This window comes from Suncus etruscus, chromosome X (assembly GCF_024139225.1).
Source record: "Suncus etruscus isolate mSunEtr1 chromosome X, mSunEtr1.pri.cur, whole genome shotgun sequence".
NCBI classification, from domain to species: domain Eukaryota; kingdom Metazoa; phylum Chordata; class Mammalia; order Eulipotyphla; family Soricidae; genus Suncus; species Suncus etruscus.
This window is the reverse complement of record NC_064868.1, coordinates 64,516,580-64,544,257: the sequence shown is the minus strand read 5'-3', so window position 1 is coordinate 64,544,257 and position 27,678 is coordinate 64,516,580. Positions and strand designations below refer to the sequence as shown.

At 37.9% G+C, this 27,678-nt stretch overlaps 1 protein-coding gene and 1 non-coding gene across 2 annotated transcripts in view; both read right to left on the bottom strand.

Annotated features, from left to right (window-relative positions):
• SLC16A2 (solute carrier family 16 member 2) overlaps positions 1-27,678 on the bottom strand; it is a 169,833-nt gene that overhangs the window by 38,521 nt on the left and 103,634 nt on the right. The window lies entirely within an intron of this gene.
• On the bottom strand, positions 12,281-12,711 carry LOC125999934 (small Cajal body-specific RNA 2). Its single transcript, XR_007492362.1, has one exon. It is a non-coding gene; the product is annotated as a small Cajal body-specific RNA 2 (non-coding RNA).

Here is a 27,678-nt window from a genome sequence, read left to right as displayed (position 1 = left end):
GACTAAAACCAACTACAAGCCTGTTTGTAATCATAGTGCTTAAATAAATATATTTTAAAATGGTAAAAAAAAAACCTTTAAAGAATTAAGTCACAGACATTGAGATCAAACCTGAGTCCATAAAGTACATGGAGGAAAACAGGAAGAACACTCCAAGACCTAGATCTCAAAAGAGCTTTTAACTATATGATGCCAATTAAATTAAATCTTTATAGTGGGACTATCTCAAACTAAAACCTTTATGGGGGTGTTTTTTTTTGGTTTTTTTTTGTTTTGGTTTTTGGGTCACACTCAACAGTGCTCGGGGGTTACTCCTGGCTCTAGGTTCAGAAATCGCCACTGGCAGGCACAGGGGACTATATGGAATGCTGGGATTCGCACCACTGTCCTTCTGCATGAAAGGCAAACGCCTTACCTCCATGCTATCTCTTCGGCCCTAAAACCTTTCTTTATAGCAAAAGAAACATGGGGTAAAAGTAAAAGATAGTTGATTGGGAGAAAATATTTTCACTAAACACATCAGATTAATAGTTGATAGGATTTACAAATTACAAAATTTAACAGCACAAAATATAAAATATTCATTAAATTGCATAAAATAAATGAATAGAATCCTCTCTGGGGAAAACAAACAAATGACAGGCACAGATAAAAACATTCATCATCACTTTTTGATTAGCAAATTTTAATCAAAATGATAATGAGATATAATCTTAAACCATTGAGGATGGAACATATAAAAATATTGGGAACGGGGCCGGAGAGATAGCATGGAGGTAAGGCATTTACTTTTCATGCAGGAGGTCATCGGGTTCGAATCCCGGCGCCCCATATGGTCCCCCGTGCCTGCCAGGAGCAATTTCTGAGCCTAGAGCCAGGAATAACCCGAGCACTGCCAGGTGTGACCCAAAAACCACAAAAAAAATATTGGGAACAATTTGTGTTGGTGGAGATGTGGTGAAAAGAAATACTCATCCATTGCTGGTAGGCATGTTGTCTGTCCAAGCTCAATGAAAAACTGTATGGAGGCTTCTCAGTTAACTCAGCATCTAACTGCCATATAAAAAACAATGCTACTTTTGGGTATCAATGCCCAGACATAAAAACATTCACCCAAGATAATGTCTGCACAGCCCTATTCATCACAGCACTCAGTACAATAGGTAAGAGTTGGAATCAAACTAGATGTCAACAGACAAGTGGATGAAGATGTTGGTACATGTACACAATGGAATACTATGTAGCAGTAAGGAATCATGCAATCATGCAACCCACTGCAGCATGGATGGAACTGGAAAATATTATGTTAAATAAAGTAATCAAGAAGAAGAATAAATACAAGATGATATAATTTATATATTATATTTAGAAAATTGCATGAATAAATGCAATGGTTTTAATGGGGTTTTTGAGAACACTCTAGGCCCCAGAATATAGTAAGGAGAAGTAAAGAAATTGAGTGTAGGAAGAAAATGACACATATTAAAGTGACAAGAATAGGGGCTAAGGGGCCTTATATACATCTGGTGTTAAGAAAGGACAGAATGAATTATCCAAGTCAGAGTCAACAAAAATGAACTCATGCAGCTCAAATTTAACAACCAAACTTTAAAAGGTGCCTGTAATGATGGCAGACTGGGGTTGGTGTTGGTGGCATGGGATGGAGTCTGGGAATACTGATGGAGGTAGGTTGACACTAGTGGTGCAATTGGTCATAGAACATTGTATGTCTAAATCCCAACTATGAATGTCTTGTAAATCACACTAATTGAAATAATTTTTTAAAAAACCTAGTTTTCCTTTCTCCAAAATATCATACACTTGTAATTATAGAGTACATAGTTATTTCATATTAACTCCTCTTGTTTACATTTAAGGATCTTCCACATCTATACATGGTGTGATATCTAATTTCTGAATTATATTTCATTGTTTAGCTGTACAAAGTTTTTATATCCACTTACTTTTTGAAAATGTCTTGGATACTTCCAAATGGCAATTGTGAACATATTTGCTATAAATACATGAATTTTTTTGTAAACATATGTTTTTTATCCATTTGGTTAAATACCACAGAGCAAGATTGCAAATTATATGTTTGGGTTTGTGAGAAAGTCATAATATCTTCTAAAGTGTCTCTTCTTATTTTTTACTCCTAGTAATAAATGAGAAATTTTATTTTCTATATCTTTGTTAGTATTTTGTGTTGTCAATGTTCTATATTATGATAAATCTAATATCAGTGGTAATAAGACACGACATATGTAGTGCTTTATCTTTGTTATTTCAATGGCATTTCCTTGATAACGTGATATTGGGAATATCTTTTCAAATGCTCACTTGCTACCTATATTTTTATGAGGTTTGTTGGTTTGACCAGTTTTTTAAATCGGGTCATTTATTTTATTATCTTTGACTATTTGAATTCTTTATGTATTTTAATAAAAATTTATGTATTTGTTGTAATAGTCCTTAATTCAATGTGTTTTGGTAAATACTTCCATTATCAGTATAATTTTAGTATTGCTGCCTAAAAAACACATCTGTATAGTCAGAACAAGCACAGACTCAAACTCAAAGGTTAGAAGACGATCGTTCAAGCAAACAACTACTGAAAAAGGCCAGAGTTGCCATACTATCTTCAAATGACACAAATATTAGACTTAAAAAAGTTATAAGGGACAGAGATGGATATTTCTTAATAATCAAGGGATATGTACAATAGAAAGAAATCACACACATAAATATATATGCATCCAATGAGGGACCAGCAAAATATTTAAAACAACTGCTGCCAAACTTGAAAGAATCTATTAATAACAATACAATAATAGTGGGAGACTTCAACACTGCGTTGTCACCACTTGATAGGTCAACCAGGCTTAAACCTAACAAGAATATATGAGCACAGAAAGGAGCAATGGAAGAAATTGGCTTAGTAAATCTATATTAAATGGCCCATCCCCAGAAAATTGGATATGCCATGTATAATTCTCTAAAACAGACCACATGTAAGGCCATAAAACATTTACCTATATAAAATAAAAATGATAGAAATTGTACATACTAACTGCTCAGGCCATAATGACTGAAATTAGAAGTAAATAACAAGCAGATTCAGAGGAAAAAATTTAATACCTGGAAATTAAATAGCTCACTACTGAACAACCATTGGGTCAGAGAATAAATAAAAAGAAAATCAAAAGATTCCTGGAAACCATGAGAATGAAAACAGATTATGAAAATTTGAGGGATATAGCTAAAAAGTTTTAAAAATGCCTTGCATGCATTCATCAGGAAGAAAGAAGGGGCATACATAAATAACTTAATAGCACAGCTTATAAAATTGGAGCATGATCACCAAAATGAACTAAAAAATAGGAATACAGAAGGAAATAATAAAGCTTAAAGCAGAAATTAATGAATGAAAAATACAAAAAATATATTTTCAAAAGATCAATGAAAGCAAAAGTTACTTCTTTGAAAAAACAAACAAGATCGATAAATCACTAGCAAAACTCACAAAGATAGGGAAAGAAACTTAATAAACAAGACTAGAAATAAAACTGGGGAGATTACTACAGATATAACAGATATTCAAAGGGTAATCAGAGATTACTTTGAGAAACTCTATGCCACGAAGTAAGAAAATGTGGAAGAAATGGATTAAACTCTTGGAATCATACAATGTCTCAAAACTGAACCAAAGATGATCTACATATCATAATATCTCATCACTATTGAGGAAACCAAAAGGGTATTCAAAAAATTTCTCAAAAATAAAGGCTCAGGCTCAAATGGATAAACTAATTCTTTCAAACCTTCTGAGAAGACCTAGTGATCAGACTTTGTGGGCTTTTTCAGGAAAGTGAAGAAACAGAAACTCTCCTGAATAGTTTTTATGACTCTAACATCACCCTGATACCAGAAGCAGGAAGAGATGCCAAAATAAAAGAGAACTACAGAACAATATCCCTGGTGAACACAAATGCGAAGATCCTCAACAAAATTCTAGCAACAAGTATCCAAGGCAAGTATTCAGGAGATGCAAGGATAGTTCAACATACATAAGTCAATCAGCATAATACACTATATCCACTATGCTATATTTTCAGCCCCTAAAATGTCATTTGAGGGGTCGGAGTGGTGGTACAGTGGTAGGGCATTTGCCTTGAAAGCAGTTGACCTAGGACGAACTGCAGTTTGATCCCCTGGCATCCCTCAAGCCAGGAGCGATTTCTGAGTGCATAGCCATGAGTAACCCCTGAGCGTCACCTGTTGTGGCCCAAAAAGCAAATATATATATATATGAACAGAAGATAGAAATATCCTCTAAATAAGTAAACAGAATACAGAGGTCTTTGAAATAAATTTAATAGAAACAACATAAGTATCACTGGGGTCCCAGAGAACCAGGAAGACAACTCCTATGAAGAAGCAATGGTCAAAGACATTATTGCAGCAAAATTCCCAGAGCTGAGAAAAGCTTGCACCCACATTCTGGACACCTAAAGAATTTCAGTTAGAGACTAAAATAAAAGCACCCCAAAGCAAATCTTAGTCACAATAATAAAAACCACAGTTTTTTTAATTTTTATTGTGACTGAAGTGCATCATACAGAATTATTTATGGTACATGGTGACAATGAATGAAGGGCATTCCCACCACCAATGTTGTCTTCCCTCCACTTCTGTTCCCTGCATGTCTTCCATATCCCCCTCCTTTACCCCCCACCCAGAATACTAGTGTAACTGGTCTCCACTTTACAGCTTGTTGTAGACTGGGTATCTATTCTGTTGTCATTGACTTTGGGTTTAGTGTTCCAGTCTGATCAATCTTTATTTTCACTACATGTTCATATGACTGGTCCTGTAAAAACCACAGTTTTTAATCATTATCACTTTATAATGAAAGCAGCAAGATCAAAAAGGAAAATTGTATACAAAGGAGAAAACTTAGATTTACAGCAGATTAATAACAAGCAACCCTTCAAGTCTGAAGGCAGTTGTAAAATATAGTGAAATATCTCAATGAAATGAATGCCTCAACAATAATACTTCATGAAGCCAGACTATCATTCAGGGTTAAAGAAAGGATACAAAGCATAACAGTTAAACAACAGCTCTGAAATATTACAGAGTCAAAGTCAACCTTAAAATAACTAAAAGGTTTACTTTAAGGTCTTATGAACCACACAGAAACCACAAACTTCTGCACAAAGATAGTACAAAATATGATGGCAATAAACTCTCTCAAAGTGAACCAATTAAGAAACACAAAGTGCAAAATGAATCAAAAACTTGAATCCAACTTTTTTGCTACCTGCAAGAAACACATTTTAATAGAACAAATAACTCAAAGTTAAAGTTTGAAAGACAATCCTTCAAGCAAACAGCTCCCTTCAAAAGGATGGGGTGGCCATATTAATATCAGATGATATAGAAGTCAAGCACTTGCTGTTTACAGATGACATGTTACTGTAACTAGAAAATTTTATAGACTCCACGAAAAAGGTCCTACAAATAATAGACTTGTTTAGTAAAATGAAAGTCTACAAAATTGATACACAAAAATTCATGGCTATTCTATACACAATTAATGAACGACAAGAAAGTGACATTAAAATAAAATCCCATTCACAATTGGGCTTCAGAAAATCAAGTACATTGGAGTCAATTTAACTAAAGAGGTGAAAGACCTATATAAAGTAAACTACAAAAGACTACCTCAAGAAATAAAAGAGAACACAAAAAATGAAAACATATAATCTGCTTATGGACTGGTAGGATTAACATAATTAAAACAGCAATATGGGGCCGGAGAGATGGCATGGAGATGGGGCGTTTGCCTTGCATGCAGGAGGTTATTGGTTCGAATCCCGGCATCCCATGTAGTCCCCCGAACTTTCCAGAAGGCATTTGTGAGCGTAGAGCCAGGAGTGACCCCTGAGCACTGCTGGGTTGACCCAAAAACCAAACCAAACCAAACCAAACCAAACCAAACCAAACCAAACCAAACCAAACCAAATCAAAACAAAACAAAACAAAACAAAACAGCAATATTTTCCAAAGCATTGTATAGAGTTTTTGCAATCCCTATAATACACATGACATTTTTCAAAGAAGTAGATCAAATACTCCTGAAATTTCCATAGAACAACAAAACTCCACAAATAGCTAAAGGAATGTGTTACATATACAGAGTGCAATACCACATTGCTGTAAGTAATAATATAATCATGCAAATCACTGTAACATGGATGGAATTGGAGAATATTATATTAAATGCAGCATTAAATTACCCAGAAGGTTAAATTCAAAATGGTATCACTTATATTTAGAGCAAGTGCATGAATAAATGCGATGCTTTAAATGAGAGGTTTTGAGAATACTAGGTCCTAGAATATAGTGAGAAGGGAGGAAATTGAGTGGCAGAGGAGAAATACATATATGAAATGTCAGGAAGAAAGAACATAACTAAATATCCAAGGCAGAGTCAGTGACAATAAAATTATGAGACCCAATCTATAACAACAAAAATTAAAAATGGGCCTTTGGTGATGGCAGGCTTGGATGGCAATGGTGTCATGGGATGGACTATGGGAATATTGTTGGACAAGTTTGACACTGGTGGTGTGATTGTTACTGCAACATTGTATGTCTAAAACTTAACTGTAAATAATTTTGTATATTAAAATGGTCTGGATTAAAAAAATAAAGATAATATGGTAATAATATTCAGAGATAATTGAGATGAGGGGCAGGAGGACCAGTCCATTGTAGGAAGCTTTCTACAAAGAGTGGGAGAGTGAAGTTAGGGCAAAAAAGGGACCACTGTAACAATATTTGGAAATTATCATTCTGGACAAGAGCTGGGTGCTGGAAAAAGATAAAGTTTTGTTCTTTATATTTCTTCAGTCAGAATATTGCAAACCACAATGTCTAAAAAGAAAAAAATAGAAAATAAAGTAAAAGGAGAAAGAAGAAAACATGCCTGCCACCAGAGGAAGGCAGGGGAGAGGGCATGATGCAGGACCATTGGGAAACTAGGGAATTGGTGACTGTAAATGTGTTCTAGTGAAGGGTGTAGTATACTATATGACTGAAACTCAATCATGAACGACTTTGTAACTGTGAAAAATGTACTATAAGTAATGTGTTTGACACAGTGTTTTGATAAAGTAAAGGTTTTTGGTTTTTGGGTCACACTAGATGTGATTAGGGGTTACTCCTGGCAATATGCTCAGAAATCTCTCCTAGTAGGCTCTGGGGAACACATGAAATGCCAGGGCTAGAAACCAGGTTGGTCATATACAAAGCAAATTCCCTACCCATTGTATCCTGGCCCCCCAAATAAAGTAATTTTTAAAAATTAAAAATACCTCCACAAATTCAAGAGGATAGAACTATACCAACTACTTTCTCAGATTATGAAGCACTGTAAACAGATGTTAATAACAATAATAATGGTGACAAAATGCAAACACCTGGAAATTAAATATTACACTAGTGAACAACCAATGGATCAGATGAAAATCAAGAGGAAATAAAACTATTTCTGGAAACAAATGACAATTAGGTGATCTAACAGAATTTGTGGGGCACAGCAAAAACATTATTAGGTAACTTCATAGCTTTGCAAGCATTCATCAAAGGTGAACATAAATAATGACTGCATAGCTTAAAAATTGGAAAATCAAAAACAAAATGAGCTGCAGGCAGAAAGAGGGATATAATGAAACTTAGAGCAGAAATTAATGTATTTAAATCCTCCCACCAAAATAAAAAATCCAAAAGATCAAAGAAGCATATAGTTCACTCTTTGAAAAAGAGTTTACTTTGATTCACTTTGAAAAAATAAACAAGATTGATAATTTACTAGCAAAACTCACAAAAAAAGAAAGAGAGCCTTAATAAAGAAAATCAGAAAAGAGAGGGGCAAAATCACAACAGACACTACAAAAATGGAAAGGATCACCAGGGACTATTTTGGGAAAATGTGTGGCATAAAATGAGAGAGTCTAGAATAATTTTTGAACTCCTATCACTTCCCAAATCTGAATCAAGATGAGTGAAATCTCTGACTTGACCTGATACTTTAGGATATTTATATGGTAATCAAACCTATTCCTAAACACAAACCCCCAACCCTTGATGGATTCACTGGTGAATTTTTTAGACCTTTAAAGAGGTTTGCCAATCCTCTTTAGCTCTTCCAAAGAACTGAGGAAATAGAAAGACTTCCAAACAGTTTCTATGAAGCTACCATCACCTAAATACCAAAATAAGACAGATGTATTACCAAAAAAAAAAAAAAGAGAGAGAGAATTACAGGCCAATATCCTTGATGAATACAAATGCAAGATCCTCAACAAAATACTAGCAAATAGAATCCAGCAATTCATCCAAATGATCATACACCATGACCAAATAGATTTCATCCCAGGGATGCAAGGATGGTTTAACATATGTATGTTAGGGACTGGAGAGTTACTGTATTTGCCGGCGCATAAGACAACTGGGCATATAAGATGAGCCCTAATTTTGCAGTTAAAACATAGGTTTAGGCCTATATTTGCTGTATCAGACAGAACATTCCTCTGTTGCAACTGTATGTACCACAGTGAGCCAATCACAACAAGCAAAGATTCAAAGGTTATACTGTAATAGACTTCCTCTCCGAGTCTGGCCAATGAGCAGGCTTTTTACAGTGTAGATTTGGGTCCATAACATTGTCTAATTTGCATACATAAAAAGCCTGCTTGGATTGGCTGAGTTAGAGAGGTGGTCTGAGCAGCCTGGCAGTGATTGATGCAGGATCAAATTGGAAAATTTGTTTTGTGGCAATATTCAGACAATTTTCATTTGGTGCATATTGAAACATTTTTCGGGATATACTCTGCGTATAAGACAACCCCCGATTTTCGGTTGACTTTTTTTAATTTCAAAAGTCATCTTATACTCCAGAAAATATGGTAACACAGTAGTAGGGCATTGCCTTGCACATGGCCAACACAGGATGGACCCAGTTGATTCTCGGAATTCCATATGGTACCCCGACACTGCCAGGAGCAATTTCTGAGCACAGAGCTAGGAGTAAGCCCTGAATGCCACTGGGTGTGACCCAAAAACCAAAAAAAAAAAAAAACCCCACCCACATCTGTAAGTCAAGCAACATAATTCACCATATCAATAAAAGAAACAAATCACATGATATTACCATAGATAAGAGGAAGCATTTGTTAAGATCCAACACTCATTCATTATGAAAAAACGTTCCAAATAAAGTGTCAATTCGAAGGAACTCTCTTCAATATAGTCAAATATATTTATTACAATTCCATGCCACATATTAGGCTCGATGAGGAAAACTTAATAGCCTTCCCTCTAAGAGCAGACAGAAGATAAGGTTGTGCACTCTCACTACATTTATTTAATAAAGTAATGGAAATACTTGCCATTGCAATTAGGCAAGGGAAAGATATCAATGAAATCCAGATAGAAAGGGAAGAATTCAAGCTCTCACTACTTATGGATAATATGATACTAGACACTGAACCCCTAAAGCAGGGTCTCAAACTCGCAGCCTGTGGGCCGTTTGCGGTCCTCCATACAACATTTTGTGGCCCTGCCCTAGAGGAATCTTTTTGTTTTGTTTTGTTTTAGTTGTTTGGGTCACCCCCCCAATGTTCAAGGCTTACTACTGACTTTGCACTCAAGGATCACCCCGACTTTGCCTCCTGTGGCCCTCAGGTAAATTGAGTTTGAGACCTCTGCAAGACTCCACAAAAAAGCTTCTACAAACAATAGATCATATAGCAATGTTGTAGGCTACAAGGCTAATACAGGATAAAAAGTTCATAGCTTTCCTATATACAAATAATGAAAGAGAAGAAACATTAATATATAATCCCATTCACAATTGTGTCTCAGAAAATAAAGTACCTCAGAATCAACTTAACTAAATAAGTAGAAGGCCAATACAAAGAAAACTACAATACTGTGCTTCAAGAAATAAAAAGCACACACAAGAAAATGAAAGCACATCACCTGCTCATGGATTAGAAGAATTAACATAATTAAAATGGCAATACCCTCAAGGCATTGTAAAAATCCATTGCAGTTCCTATAAGTTCCATGATACTTTTCAAACAAATCGATCAAACATTTCTAAAATTGATATGGAAAAATAAACCTCCAGAAATAACTAAAGCAATCCTTAGGAGAAAGAAAATGGGAACAACACCTTTTCCAACTTCAAACTGTACAATATTGTAGTAATTAAAATGTCATGGTAATGGAATAATGACAGACTCTCAGATCAGTGGAATAGAACTGAATATCCTTAGACAAATGCCCCAGGCATATGCAAAGTTAATTTTTCATGAAGGAGCAAAAAATGTGAAGTGGATGCTCACAAACACAGTGACCATGTTTGCACCATGACAAGTTCTATTGACTTACTCTGTTCTTGAAAGATATATAAACCCATCTGTGAAAGATTATGAGTACACTGACCATGCAACTGAAAGGTATAGAATGCATATCTTTTAGGTCAAATTGGTAAGGCAGGTAGAACACTTGCTTTGCATGAAGCAAACTCACATTCAATCTCTGACACTACATATGGTCCCCCAAGTACTTCCAGGAGTAATATATGAGAGTAGAGCCATAAGTAAGACCTGAGTACTGTGCAGTGTGGCCTCAAACAAAAAATGGTAATCAGGGGTTCCTAAGGGCACTTTTAGGAACTATGGCGAGAATGGAACAGTAGTGTATCCTACTAGAGCTTCGTAGGTAGAGCTGATTTTCTTAGCAAGGAGGGTCTTGACCTGTAAGGTTTATAAAATGGGAATTAAGTAGGGCATCTTTTTAGGGGCTTTTGCTAAACCATTTTATTTTGCATTTTGGTAGTCTAATTAACAGGGAAGAGATAGGGGTTCAAAGGGCACCATGATCTATTCCATGAGAGGGAACAAAAGTGGGGCTCACAGAAATGGGGCTACAGGTGATGGCAGCAAGGCAGATCTTTCTAACTCCTTTGGCCCTCAGGGAAAGGAGCGAAGGCTAACTTTGGCTGCAGAGGACAAATATTTTTCTAAGGGTGGGGACAGAAATGGCTTCTTTGAGTAGTAAGTTCTGTGTTATCTTTGGCTATTATATGTTTGTAAGCAGAGGGTCAAATGAAATAAGACTCTGATTCATTAAGAACTTGGAACCCACAACCCTTGGAGGACAAAGAATGTTAGATGCTCTGATCCTTCCATCTTTGGAAGAAATTCCCCGACCAGTTCTGTCTGGCTCTGTCAGGTGGTCAGAAACACCCCAGGGGCTGTCGGTCATCCCTGCGGTTTCAAAATGAACAACATTATCTTAATTAGTACTCTAATTAGCATCTAATTGCCAGTCTCACTCTTGGTCTTATGGTCTTTTAATAAGCGCCCAGTGATAGCCTTCTGCTCTCCACCTCTCCCTAGAATTCAACCCCCCCCCCAACTATGCTGCACTTTCTCTTCCCCTGCAGCCCATCTCCCACTAAGCTTGGAGGCAAAGATGAACTCCAGTGTCTGCATTGCACCATCTCTTCTCCCTCCTCGTTGTAGTGATCTCAGAAAATTGGGTTTAATCCACCAGGATCTAGTTGCTTAGTAACAGAAGTGCCTGCTCCTAGCAACGAGGAACCACAAAGATGCTGCAGGAAGAGGGGCTGTCTGGATCTTGCTCTTGATTGCTGCTGGCTGCTAGCCTTCCCGTTGTTTTGAATATTGAATGTAGATATTTGTCCCCTTCTCAGGTGCCGAGCCTTGAAAGACTGATAAACAGGGAGGCTGCCCAACATACACCCTATCCTGCTTGCCAGGAAACTTTATAGTCCACAGGATGCAGCTGGTAATCCCAGCAGGGTATTTCTAGCAAATTTCTCACGAAGAGGAAAATTACTTCCTGATGGATTCCTCCAGTCTAACCTTTTGAGGGTAGGGTCCCCCAGGCTTCTTTGTCCCTGGGTGAAATCAACTGCCTGGTGTCAGAGTTGGGCGTCATTGTAATTCCATTTCAGTTTGAAAGGGCTCTAACATAATAGTCTGCCACTATTAGTTGTTTATTTTTTTGAGCCACATCAACCAATACTCAAGGGTTACTCCTAGCTCTGCACTCAAGAATTAATCGTGGTGGTGCTCTGTGGACACTATGGAATGCCAGAGATTGAACCCATTTTGGCAATGTGCATTGCTATATTATCTCTCTGGTGCCAATGTACTCAAATTTTCTTTTTTTTTTTTCAGATCATTAATACCTTTGATAAATCAGTGACTCCGGGCCTCGTCTATCTGATCAATTCATCACATCCGAGCACCAGACCCCTCGGAACCAACTCTGGACTGGGACCAAACTAGAGCCTTAGGTGATAATGCCACCGCTTCGAGGAAGGCCTCACTGCACAGGGCCCAAGCAGGAGGGTTTCACAGGAGGGAGGTTTTTTTCATCTCAGGTCGAACCGGTGGGGCTAAAGGGTGGGGGTTAGACCCGATCAAATAAGATCAAGGCGTAGGCGGGGAAGGGGCCTTCATCTTGCACAATCACCTTGCACACTCATTCACTCACACTCACGCTCGCACACTCATCACCAACCACACCCCAGGCCGCACTGCTCCCATGTACTCAAATTTTAACGTAATAAAAGTTCATCAGTAAGAGTACCCACTAATGGTCTGTCTGGAATCCTGACTCTGAATGGATGCTACTTGATGTTCGTCTCAACACAGAGTCACAGATCTCACTGGTCTTCATGAGAAGTGCACGTATATTCTCCTTTCTATGGAGTGCCAAGGTTTGACCATGATATTTCCCCAGGAAAAAAATTGTGAAAAGTGAAGTTTGTGGGAAACAATCAGCCAACAAGGTCCTCCCAATTTGTTGCTCCTTCCTGGCCCAAGGCACAAGGCACAGCCAAGCTCTCACCTTCAGACCCCACCCACCCCTCTCTGCCACCATCATTCACTTGATGATTTTTCTTTTCCCCGCTTTCTTTCAATAAAAAGCTTCTGGCTCTTCAAGCTAAGAGGGACAGTACAAATTCTGTCTAATGAGGGTGTGAAAGCCTTTCTTTCATTGCAAACTGCTGCCAGCAATGTCACTGGTGCTCACAGATCAGATACCAGACTTCCCTTGAATGCTGCAGTGTTATTCACTTTAATGGAAAAACTTTCCAATGGCAGACAGATAAGCTACATTTGGGTAAACACCTTCTTCATTAATCTCTTTCTATTTCATATGGAAAACTTTTGTGATGGAAAATGCCAATTCTATATGTAGCAGAAGAGCTCACTGGTCTCTCCTGTGCACATCACCCAGCAAGAACAATCACTAGTTTTAAGCCATGTCTGTAATAATGTCAGTAAGAATGTCAATAATATCTGTAAGAATGTCAGTGTGTAGCCATTAAATGTAAGAATCACTTTTGAGACCTAGTAAGTGACTACAAGGGCTGCAGCACATTCTTTGCATGCACAGTAGCATGGTATGATTCCTGACAATATATGCTCCCTTGAATGCTACTTTGTGCAACCACTAGGTGCTGCTGGAAGAACCTCCTGAACATTTAACCCAAGCACTACTTTTCCAAATGAAAAATTCTGTTTTTGAGCTGAGGATGCAACTCGGTGATATACTTGCCTTGCATGTGAAAGGCTCTGTATTTGATCCTGACAGTGCCAAAAAGAAAGAAATCTTGGGAAAGGGTGGAGCCAGCTGAACTGTGCTGGATCTCTGAAGCCCAGCATATCTCTCTGGATTGTCTTCTCTACTGCGTGTTCCGGGCTTAAGATTTGATCTTGTGCCTGGCTTCACCCCGAAGGCCTCTCCTTCCTTGGAGGTGAGTTGATCCACCCAGAAAGGGTGGAGCCAGCTGAACTGTGCTGGATTTCTGAAGCCCAGCATATCTCTATGGACTGTCTTCTCTGCTGCATGCTCGGGCTTCAGATTTGATCCTATGTGTGGCATCACCCCCAAAAGCCTCTCCTTCTGTGGAGGTGAGTCAATCCGCCCAGAAAGGGTGGAGCTACAGGATGGCAGCCGCTCTGCTACGCAGCTGTGCACAATATATAGCCAATGAATACCACCACAACATGTAGAAAAACCCAGAATACAAGTGTGACAATGGGGAAACAATGCAGGCCAGCACCAGACAGAGAATAAAGATGGCAACTCTGATGACCCGAAAATGGCCAACCACCTAGTCAGTATCTCAGATATGGAGTTTAGAGAAGAAATATGGAGGATGTTCACAGAACTCAAAGAAAGCATAGATTGAGTTAAACAAAATACTAATAAGAACCAAGAAAATATGAAGATAGAAATCAGAAAATTCCAAACTGAAATAACAGGTCAAATTACAGGCCAGAAAAACTCAGAAGACAAATTGACAGACTCAATGGATAAACTCTCATCAGGGTAACAGCAGCTGAGGATAGAATTAGTGAGCTGGAAGATGTGATGCATAACAACTCCATACAGCAAATGAGCAGACAATGGAAAAAGTACTCAAAGAATGTGAACAGGTGAAAATAGAAGTCTTTGATAAGCTCAAAAGAAAGAACTTAAGAATCACTGGAGTCCCAGAGACCCAGGAAGAAAATTTCCAGGAAGAATCATGGTCACGAATATCATTAAAGAGAAACTGCCAGAGCTATATAATACATGTGATCAAATCCAGCATGCCTGAAGAGTACCAAGTAAAAGAGACCCCAAGAAAACCACCCCACAACACATCCTAGTCACAATGACGAATCCCATAGAGACAAAATTCTGAAAGCAGCAAGATCAAAAAGGGAAATTACATTCAAGGGAGCATCCTTGAGATTTACAGCAGACCTGTCACAAGAAATACTCAAGGCCAGAAGACAGTGGTGCGACACAGTGACAAAACTCAATGAAATAAATGCTTTGCCTAGAATACTGCACTGAGCAAAACTCACTTTCAGTTTTGAAAGAAGAATACGTGGCTTCACAGATAAACAACAGCTCAGAAACTTTACAGACTCAAAACCAGCCTTAAAAGAAAAACTGAAAGATCTACTTTAAAACAAGACTGACCAACAGACACACCAAACTTCTACACAAAGATGGCACTAAAACCCATCACAATTCTTTCTCACAATGTCAACGGACTAAATGAACCAAAAATAGGGAGACAGAAAGAAATAACAAAGCTGAGATCGGAAACCAACGAAATGGAAACCCAAAAAACCAATCCGAAAGATCAACGAAAGCAGAAGGTGCTTCTTTGAAAAAATAAATAAGATTGTTAGACCATTGGCAAAATTAACAAAGAAAGAGAGAGAAACTTGATAGCTCATATTACAAATGAAAAAGGGGAGATCACTACTGATATTGCAGAGATTCAAAGGGTAATCAGAAACTCTGTGCCACTAAAAATAAGAACCTGAAAGAAACGGATAAATTCTTGGACTCTTATAACCTTCCACAGTTGAATAAAGAGGATGTAGCATATCTAAACACCCCCATCACTATTGAGGAAATTAAAACAGTAATCAAATGTCTGCTCAAAAACAAAAGCCCAGGCCCAGATAGATTCACTAATGAATTCTTTCAAACCTTTCAAGAGGAACTACTGCCAATACTGACAAGACTCTTTCATGAAATTGAAAAAACGGGAACACTTAAAAATAACTTTATGAATCCAATATCACCTTGGTACCTAAACCAGACAGAGATACTACCAAAAAAGAAAATGACAAACCAATATCGCTGATGAACACAGATGCAAAGATCCTCAACAAAATCCTGGCAAATAGGATTCAATGCCTCATTAAGAAGATCATTAATTATGATCAAGTAGGTTTCCTCCCAGGAATCCAAGGATGGTTTAACATCCATAAATCTAACAACATAATACACAACATCAACAACAAGAAAAATAAAAATCACATGATCATATTAATAGACACAGAGAAAGCATTTGATAAGGTCCAACACCCTTCTTGATAAAAACTCTCAGCAAGATGGGAATAGAAGGAACCTTTCTCAATATAGCTAAGGCCATCTACCACAAGCCAGTGGCAAATATTATCCTCAATGGAGAAAAACTAAAAGCCTTCCCTCTTAATTCTGGCACAAGACAAGGCTGTCCTCTCTCACCACTCCTATTAAACATAGCACTGGAAGTACTTGCTAAAGCGATTAGGCAAGAAAAAGATATCAAGGGCATCCAGATAAGGAAGGAAGAAGTCAAACTTAGACTGTTTTTAGATGACATGATACTCTACCTAGAAAACCCGAAAGACATTACCAAAAAGCTTCTAGAAACAATAGACTCATATAGCAATGTGGCAGGCTACAAAATTAACACAAAAATCAATGGCCTTTCTATACACCAATAATAATGGGGAAGAAATGGACATTAAGAAAACAACCCCATTCACATTAGTGCCACACAACTCAAATATCTTGGGGTCAACTTGACTAAAGACGTGAAGGACCTATACAAATAAAACTATAAAACCCTGCTCCAAGAAATTAGAGAGGACATGTGGAAATGGAAACACATACCCTGCTCATGGATTGGCAGGATTAACAACATTAAAATGGCAATATTCCTCAAAGCACTGTACAGATTTAATGAGATCCCTCTAAAGATACCCATGACATTCTTTAAAGAAGTGAATCAAACACTTCTGAAATTCATTCGGAACAATAAAAACCCTCGAATAGGTAAAGCAATCCTTGGGAAAAGGAATATAGGAGGCATTACTTTCTCCAACTATAAACTGTATTACAAAGCAAGTGTTATCAAAACAGCATGGTATTGAAATAAAGACAGACCCTCAGGTCAGTGGACTAGGCTTGAATACTCAGAGAATGTTCCCCAGACATACAGTCACCTAATTTTTGATAAAGGAGCAAGAAATCCTAAATGGAGCAAAGAAAGCCTCTTCAGCAAGTGGTGTTGGCACAACTGGTTAGCCACTTGCAAAAAATAGAACTTAGACCCCCCAGCTAACATCATGTACGAAGGTAAAATCCAAATGGATTAAAGACCTCGATATCAGACCTGATACCATAAAGTAGATAGAACAACACATAGGTAAAGCACTTCATGACATTGAGACTAAATTCATCTTCAAAGAGGAAACGGCACTCTCCAAACAAGTAAAAGCAAATATTAACAGATGGGAATATATAATGCTGAGAAGCTACTGCACCTCAAAGGAAATAGTGCCCAGGATACAAGAGCCACCCAGTGAGTGGGAGAAACTATTCACACAATACCCATCAGATAAGGAGCTAATATCCAAAATATACAAGGCACTGACAAAAGTTTAAAAGAAAAAAAATCTAATGCTATCAAAAATGGGGAGAAGAAATGGACAGACACTTTGACAAAGAAGAAATACAAATGGCCAAAAGACGCATGAAAAAAATGCTCCACATCACTAATCATCAGGAAGATGCAAATCAAAACAACTATGAGGTACCACCTCACACCACAGAAATTGGCACAGATCACAAAGAATGAGAACAAGCAGTGTTGGCAGGGATGTGGAGAGAAAGGAACTCTTATCCAACTGCTGGTAGGAATGCTGTCTAGTCCAACCTTTATGGAAATCAATATGGAGATTCCTCCAACAACTGGAAATTGAGCTCCCATACAATCCAGCTATACCACTCCTAGGAATATACCCTAGGAACATAAAAATACAATACAAAAATTCCTTCTTTACACCTATATTCATTGCAACACTCTTTAGCATAGCAAGACTCTGGAAACAACCAAGATGCCCTTCAACAGATGAATGGCTAAAGAAACTGTGGAACATATACACAATGGAGTCCTATGCAGCTGTCAGAAGACATTAGGTCATGAAATTTTCCTATACATGGATGTACATGGAATCTATTATACTGAGTGAAATAAGTCAGAAAGAGAGAAAGACGCAGAATAGTCTCACTCATCTATGAGTTTTAAGAAAAATGAAAGACATTCTTGCAATAATTTTCAGAGACAAAAGAGAGGAGAGCTGGAAGTTCCAGCCCACTTCATGAACCTCACCACAACTAGTGATGAGTTTAGTTAGAGAAATAACTGCATTGCGAACTATCCTACAATGCAAATGTATGGAGGAAATAGAAAGCATGTCTAGAGTACAGGCTGGGAGTGGGGGTGGGGAGGGATATTTGGAACATTGGTGATGGATATGTTGCACTGGTCATGGGGGGTATACTCTTACATGACTGAAACCCAAGCACAATCATGTTTGTAATCAAGGTATTTAAATAAAATATTATTTATAAAAAGAAAGAAATCTTGGTTTAACCTAACCATGGTGTTATTTGGTATTTATAACACCTAATGTCATTAACAATATTAGGTGATATCATCAAACCCCCAGTCAGGGTTCTTCTGGCACTCATTATCCTCCCATGTTTTTGAGATCTCCAGGAAAGAGAGATCTACCACAATCCTTGATAAATTATTGCTGTCCTTAATTTTCTATAAGGTCAGGACAGTCTTCCTGCTGAGTGTGTCTGATTCTAATTTCATGTGGCAGAGATGCTGGTCTCCGTAAACATGTTGAGTATCCTAGAAGTATCTGGGTTCTGGCATTTTCATTACAAAACTCAAATATAATTATGCTAGAGGGCGTTTTAAGCTTTCCACCCATTTCTCCTGATACTGAATAGTAGTTAATAGTGTTGAGACATTGTGAATATGAGCAACTGAGGAACACATGTGCTCCTTGCTTATCCAGACAAGGAAATGGACCTTGTTAAGGTCACATAAAACTGAGACAGAAAAGACCTTGGAAAAGAAAAACCTGAGGAAGTTCTCAGAAAAACTGTTTCCTAGGCAGAGATACAGGTTTGGTGATGGTAAGAGGCAAGCCTAAGATGCACAGTTGTGAATGAATTAGTATCTGAAGCCTATCCTCATGGAGATCCTGGGTTCTACTGATGGAACTTAATACATGGGAGTACAACCTACACATAGACCCACAGAAATACACACAGACATACACAAACATATCACATGTCCACATGCACATGTATCAACACAAATACATGTTACAGAAAGTTGCAGCATGACTGACTACCAAATGCCTGAGCTGAGATTCCAACTGATCATCACATACAAGAATCATTAAAGTATAAAACTCTATCAATAATATGGTTTACACCATAGTGTGGTTTATCAAGACTATAAACCACAGTGCAAAAAATATTTAAAATAAGTGTGCTTCTTGTAGAAGAAGACTGTTCAATACCTAATGTTCAGTCTAGTTCTTGAAGAAGCAGAATGGTGCAAGGTAATGAGGTTGGGGGAGACATTGATTGAGGGAAGTGAGCACTGATTAAGGGATTAGAATTATAACATTGTGTGCCTGAAACCCAACCACAAATAAGTTTGTAATTTCAAGGTGATTATATAAAAATAAAATAAAAATTAATTTTGAAAAGTTACTTAACTTCCCAATATTTGTACCCAACAATGGTCTTCTTGTTATTGAGAAAAGATTTGCAGCAGAGAGGTCTCTAGTAGAGTTCTTGCACTGGGGATCCTTCTGGAGCTGAGTCCCATATCAAACTACAGCCCATGTTTGGGAGAGGTAAGAAGGAGGGCCACAGAGCATGAGTCAGCAGGGGTGTTGGTTGTAGTTTTTTGCCGAGGATGAGGTGTGGGTCTGAGTGGGTGTCCCTTCACTTGGGTGCTTGGTAATGGCTTATTGGGGTAGGAGGTCTGTCTTGATACCTAATGGATTAAGAACTGAGGGTAAAGAGCTTTAATAAGAAGGGATATCAAGTTGGGGTTGGTAGGTAAAGGGATAGTAGGATTTTTAAAAGGGGAAGAGGGGATAGTATATAGGAGCGGCTATATAAACTATAGGCATGGGTTTTTTACAATTTAGGTTTGGCTTTCATGGAGGAGTCCTCTCTGTGTGTGCTCATGCCCACATAAAACCATATAATAGTTAGCTTAGGTATAGCTTAAGAAACAGAGGAGGAGAGAGTAAGAAATAAGAGGAAAACAGAAAAATAGGTAAATATAGTAAAAGTAAGGTAAAGAAACTAATACATTAACTAAGAGAGATTGGGCCATTATGGCAAAGTTGGGAGGTTTTCTCCTTTTCTAGAGGTTTCGTTAGTGATGGGGTTGGGCCTTCCTGAATGAGGGTTTCAAGATTAGGTGATGACTGGAGCAATTTTGTTAGAATATATATATATATATATATATATATATATATACACACATATATATATATTGTCTTGTTTCTGTTTTCTCCATTTCCTTAACCTTACCTCTTTTGGTTCTGCTTGGTCCAAAAAACCCTGAAAACTAAAAAATTGTTTTCTTTTATCTTTAAAACTAAAATACTGGTAGAAAAAAAACCCAAAACTGACACTGCCCAACTTCACTATTTTCTATAAAGTTATGGTAATGAATGTGATAATGGCAAAGGAATACACAATTGAACAGCACAGAAAATATAAAAATAGACCCAAATAAATACAGTTGGGAAATCTTTGACTATTAAAAAAAGAATAAAAATAGAGCAAAGATAGTCTTTTCAACAAATAATGGTAGAACAACTGAACTTCCATATGCAAAAGCATAAAAAAAGAAAAATCTGATACAGTACTGACTTATTTTACAAAAGTTAAACTCAAAACTAGCCATAGACCTAAAATATAGTAGAACAACTGGGAAGATTGCTCAAGTGATAGGGCATATTTTCATCACTTGCAAGGTTCTGAGTTTGATCACTAGATAACATGCCCTCAAATATTGCTTAGAATAAACTTGGTGGTCCCAGACACTGCCGGGCTGGAACTGGTGAAACCTGAGCACTGTCAGGCTTAAGCAACAAATCATCAGGCTAGCCATCAGCAGGGTGAATATCACTGGGTGTGCTCTCAGAGCCTACCAGCACTACTGGGCTGATCCTTATTATATATAATCATATATATATATATGATTAAAAATATATATATAGACACTTTATGTATGATCGCTAAATAAAATAATTGATAATACAATTTTCCCAATTCCATGCCCTCCACTATGTTTCCTTCTACCATTGTCTTAGAGTTCCCTTTCTAACACCCCATAATGACCTCCCACCCTCACCCTTGGTAATCTCAGTTCTGTAAACCAATACTCATATTCTGTTGTTGAGGAAAAATATATTAACAGATTTTTCTCTAAAGAAGATACACAAATGCAACATAACACAACAGAGAAATGCTTTACACAACTGAATTGGGGAAGAAAGAGAAGGGTATTGGGGTCTTTGGAGGTGGGTAAACTGGTGATGAATGTGGTGATGGACCTACCAACATGGGACACTATCATTAAAAGTACTACAAAATAATAGAACCTCAACCAATTTTTAAAAGTTACATATACACAAAAGAAGATACACAAAAGGTCAATAAGCATATGAAAATATGTCCAATATCAGTAATTACAAATCAGAACCAAAATGAAATATCATTTCACATCCATAATGATAGTGTAACAGGAATTTTAAAGAAAAAAATTAAGAGACAGGGCTAAGATAGCCTCATATGGAGAATCTATGCAGTAGTATCCTGTGATCTCAGTTAAATATACACTAAAACTTGAATTAAATTCAAAATCTTCTCTGAGGTCCCATTGATTAGTGCGTGGAGGAGCTGAAATGTTCTTCAAGAAAGGAACCTTGTGTAACAGCAAGCAGCACAGAAGGGGAGGCAAAAGTGTGCAATTCATTGAAACTACAGACAATGACTTGGATTGGACAAACTAGTTTGCCTGGAGCCTAGAGTTGGTCTTATGCTAGGAAAGCTCAGGGGTAGGGTCCTTGTATTTAGGCCAAGGCTTTTCCTTTCCATGTCCCTCATATTTTGGTAGGCCTAAGCAAACAATAATTGCCACTCTAACACCGTTTTTACTGTGCTCCTTTGACTTGAATTCTTAAGAAAAACAACCCACTTAAACTTTTGAGGTTAACTTAAACTAATATGCATGTGCATGGAAATGTAAAAAAGTACTTTGCCTTCAATGTTTAAGGAGTTACATAAGTTTTATGGCTTTAGATTGTTTTGTGTACTGCTAAGAAATATTATGTACTACAATCTGGGGACTTGAGGAACAAAGTAATTGTACGTGGGTTCTGTTTTATTTATCTTAATGTTCTTTGGCTGAAAGTTCAAAGTTAAGATATCAGCAATGGGTGGGAATGCCATCTAGTTCAACCTTTATGGAAAGCAATATGGAGATTCCTCCAACAACTGGAAATTGAGCTCCCATACGACCCAGCTATACCACTCCTAGGAATATACCTTAGGAACACAAAAATACAAAACAAAAATCCCTTCCTTACACCTATATTCATTGCAGCACTATTTACCATAGCAAGAGTCTGGAAACAACCAAGATACCCTTCAACAGATGAACAGCTAAAGAAACTGCAGTACATATACATAATGGAATATTATGCAACTGTCAGGAGAGATGAAGTCATGAAATTTTCCTATACATGGATGTACATGGAATCTATTATGCTGAGCGAAATAAATCAGAGAGAGAGAGAGAGAAAGATGCAGAATGGTCTCACTCATCTATGGGTTTTAAGAAAAATGAAAGACATTCTTGCAATAAAACTTTCAGACACAAAAGAGAAAAGAGCTGGAAGTTACAGCTCACCTCATGAAGCTCACCACAAACAGGGATGAGTTTAGTTAGAGAAATAACTACGTTTTGAACTATCCTAATAATGAGAATGTATGGGGGAAATAGAAAGCCTGTCTAGAGTACAGGCGGGGGTTGGGTGGGGAGGAGGGAGATTTGGGACACTGGTGATGGGAATGTTGCACTGGTGATGGGTGGTGTTCTTTACATGACTGAAACCGAAACACAATCATGTATGCAATAAAGTTGTTTAAATAAAAAAAAGATATCAGCAATGGGACTACTGAGAATTCTGTTTATGGGTGATTGTCCTTCCACTGTAACTTTACCTTGTCCTCTTCCTTTGCATTTTTGTTCTCATAATTTAAAAAAAAGTGTGCAATTCAACTCACAGCATCAAACAAGGATTGATTGGAGTAGTGACCATCAGTAAGGCAGAGATTTCTAACGTATTAAGGCACACACAACTTTGAACACACACACACACACACACACACACACACACACACACACACACACACACACACCAGGAAAATTCAACTCTTTAGAATTCTACTCTTTTAATTCTACTCTTAACACCCTGGTACTGGAGGCAAGAGAGTAAGATATACAGGGGTCTGATTGAGCAGCAGGTTTTTCCCAAAGTGGACAATTGCAACCATAATGGAAAATTTTTTCTCTATTTGCCACCTTCCCCCACCAGAGAAACACCTTCAATCAAATTCCTGAGGTGAGCTCCACCCAGGCCAATTTAAAGGCAGAACAACAGGGGGCTGAATGGCATTTGCTTACACCTAGCCAAAGGAACTCAACTTCTCCTGGTTCACATCTGAGGTCTGCAAGCAGAACAAACAATAGCCTAGAGAAAAAATAACACCCTAAAGGCCTCCTACAGCATAATCAGTTATCAGACAGATCACCCTTGCCTGCTGTGCCTGCTATTTATCCCAGGAAGACATACTCCTGGCCATGACCACAAACAGTTCTGGACTCTTCCCTCCTTTTCTTATCCCCCCTGCCCTGCCCTGCTTTCTCGTCTCCTCCCCTCCCCTCCTCTCTCCTCCCCTCCCCTCCTCTCTCCTTCCCTCCCTTTCCCTCTCTTCCCTTCCCCTCCCTTTCTATCCCCTCTCCTCCCTTCTCTTTCTCTTCCCCTCCCCTCTCCTCCCCTTCCTTCCCCTCTCCTCACCTCCCCTCTCCTCTCCTCCTTTCCCCTCCTCTCTCTTCCCCTCTCCTCCCCTCCCCTCCCCTCCTCATCTTTTTTCATTTTTTAGTTTTGAGGCCACATCCAGTGACTTTTTTGGAGTGGGGATTACATTTAACTCTGTGCTCAGGGTCACTGTGGGCAGGGCTCAGGTGACTATATAGAATTTCAGGGTCAATCTGATTTGGTCACATGCAAGGCAAGTTCTTTACTGCTATGCATTGGCTCTGACCAGGCTCTAGTCTTTTCTTAAACTCATGCCCCATGGGTTAAGAAGGAGGTGGGAGGGAGGGAAGAAAGGAGGGCAGGAAGAAAGTAAAGAGGGAAGGAAAGAGTGGAGGGAAAAACTCCAAACAAAATTAACTAAGTAGAAAAACACAAGATACACTGTAATTAAAATGACAAAAAAAAACAAAACAAAACAATATTTACAGAATCCTAGGGGCCGGGCGGTGGCGCTAGAGGTAAGGTGCCTGCCTTGCCTGAGCTAGCCTAGGACGGACCGCGGTTCGATCCCCCGGCATCCCATATGGTCCCCCAAGCCAGGAGCGACTTCTGAGCGCATAACCAGGAATAACCCCTGAGCGTCACCAGGTGTGGCCCAAAAAAAAAAAAAAAAAACCAACAACAACAATATTTACAGAATCCTAAAAGCTGTAAGAAAAAACGTACATAAGAGAGAGAGCCTTCATAAGACTAACATCAGACTTATCAACTAAAACTACAGGATAAAGAAAAATGGTATAATATTCCCAGAGACCCCAAAGATAGTTCAGTAGCTTAAAATGCTTTCCTGGGAAGAACTACATTGAGTTCAAACCCTGTTACTGTTAAATGTGCAAAGATCATGAAAGTCCCACACTTTGTGATCTCTACTGAGGACCCAAAAGATAAAAATTTTTCATGCCTTTTTTAAATAATATCTTTATTTAAGCACCATGATTATAACATGTTTGTAGTTAGGTTTCAGTCAGAAAATATTGTCAGGTTTCTGAAAAAAATATAATTTCCAAGACAATATGGAGGATGTAAAAATTCAAAAAAGACCAATAACTCTAAGGTAATTGAAACAGTAATTAAGAAACTCCCCAAGAATAAAAGTCCAGGACCAGAAGGTTTTACAGATGATTTCTATCAGTCAGAGAAGAATTACTACCGTAATTATTCGAGTATAACGCGCAGAATTTTCTACCAAAAAAAAAAATCAAAGTTTGGGTGGGTGTTATAAACAAGGGTTAGGGTGAGGTCGCAGTAGCAGCTGGTCCAATGAGGGCACAGGTGAATTGTGAGTTCGCACTGTGCCTTTTCCGGGCTGCAGCCACACACTGTACGTGAGGGCGAAGGAAAAGAAAACTCAAGAAACCTGGCCTATCTCTCGTGACATCCTGGGTTAAAACATCATGGGAAGACATACCAAAAGAAATTATCATCAAGAGTTCTTTGAAGACAGGCATCAGCAATAAAATGGACGGCACAGAAGACGACCTGCTGTGGAATTCAGACTCAGAAGAAAACGAAGAAACTGGAGAAACAGATGTTCCTGCCAACTGGGACACTGATGAAAAATTAACTCGAGACGAATGGGAACAACTCTTTAGTGTATCTGATGATGAATCAGACTTTGAAGCATTTTAAATATTGTTACTGGTAATTTTATTTCGGTATTGTGTTTACACCAGTTTACGTTGTCAATAAATTATTTTTATCATGGCTGCACGTGTTCAACAACATATTTTTTGTCAATTACAATGCTTGGTGTGAAACAAAATTTTATGCCAATTTTTAATCTAAAATTAGGGGTGCGCGTTATACATGGGTGCACATTATACTTGAATAGATATGGTACCTTTGATGCTCAGACTCTTCCAAAATATTGACAAAATAGAAATCCTCCCTAATTATTTTTATAAGGATAATATGACACTCATTCTCAAAGCTGGGAAAAACACCACCAAGAAAGAAAACTACAGACCAGTATCACTAATAAACATGGATGCAAACCAAATCCAACAATATATCAAAAAGATTATACCATGACCAAGTGGGTTTCATCCCATGGATGCAAGAATGGTTCACCATATGCAAATCAATCTACATCATACACCACATCAATAATAAGAAAGACAAAACCATATGATCATATCAATCAGCACAGAGAAGGCATTTGACAAAATTCAACACCCACTCATGATGAAAACACTCAGCAAAATAGAGTTGTAAGGAACCTTCCTCAAGATAGTCACAGTTACCTATAAGAAGCACACAGCCAACATTGTCCTTAAAGTCAAAAAAATGAAAGCATTTCCACTAAGGTCAGGTACTAGACAAGGCTGTCCACTGTCTCCACTCTTATTCAACATAGTTTTAGAAGTCTTAGCAAAAGCAATTAGAAAAGAGAAGGACATCAAAGGAATCCAAATAGGGAGAGAGGAAATGAAAATATCTCTTTTTGCACATATGATGATATACATCAAAAACCTTAATGAGTCCACAGCAAAACTCCTAGAAACAATAAACCAATACAGCAAAGTGGTCATCTACAAAGTCAATACACAAAAGACAGTAGCATTCTTCTATACAAATAATGAAGCAGAGGAGAAAGGGATTAAAGAATTGATCCCAGGGACCGGGCGGTGGCGCTAGAGGTAAGGTGCCTGCCTTGCCTGTGCTATCCTTGGTTGGATCGCGGTTCGATCCCCTGGTGTCCCATATGGTCCCCCAAGCCAGGAGCGACTTCTGAGTGCATAGCCAGGAGTAATCCCTGAGCGTCACCGGGTGTGGCCCAAAAACCAAAAAAAAAAAAAAAAAGAATTGATCCCATTTAAAATAGTATCTAAAAAATCAAGTACCTAGGAATTAACATAATAAAAGAAGTAAAAGACATATACCATGAAAATTTCAAAACAATTTAGAAATAAATTGAAGAGGACCTAAGGAAGTAGGACAATATCTCATGCTCATGTGTAGGAAGAATCAACATCATCAAAATGTCTATCTTACCTAAATTATTATACAGATTCAATGCAATCCCCATTCAAATTCAGACATTATACTTTAAGAACTTAGAACAATAAATGATAAAATTTTTATGGAACCATAAGAAACCCAGGTTAGCCAAATACATACTGAAAAACAGAAAACTGGGTGGCACTTTTCTACCTAACCTGAAGCTTTACTATAAAGCCATAGTGATCAAAATGGCATGGTATTGGAAGAAAGACAAAATCCCAGACCAATGTGTCAGAATAGAATACCCAGTGACACACACCCAAATATATAGTCAACTAATATTTGACAAAGGTGCCAAGAATCTGAAATGGAACAAAGACAGTCTCTTCAACAAATGGTTTGGAGCAACTGGAAAACTACCTGTAGGAAACTAAAGATTGATCCGTACCTCACATCTTACACAAAAGTCAACTCACAATGGATTAAAGATCTTGAAATCAGACTCAAATCTATAAAGTTCATTGAGTTAAAAAAATAGGCAGAACACTTCAAGACATATACATCAAAAAAGTCTTTGATGAGAGAATGCCAATGGCAAGAATTATAGCATCAAACCTAAATAAAAGGGACTACATCAAACTAAAAAAATTTTGCATGGTGAAAGAAACACTGGTTAAAACTGGAAGCCAGCTAACAGTATCAAAAAAATTGCATTCAACACATCAGATAAAGGATATAGTATATACAAAGCACTCAGAAAGGTTAGCTCCAAAAAACCTAATAAAGCACAAAAACGGGAAGAAATGAACAGACACTTCTCTGAGGAAGACCAACAGAT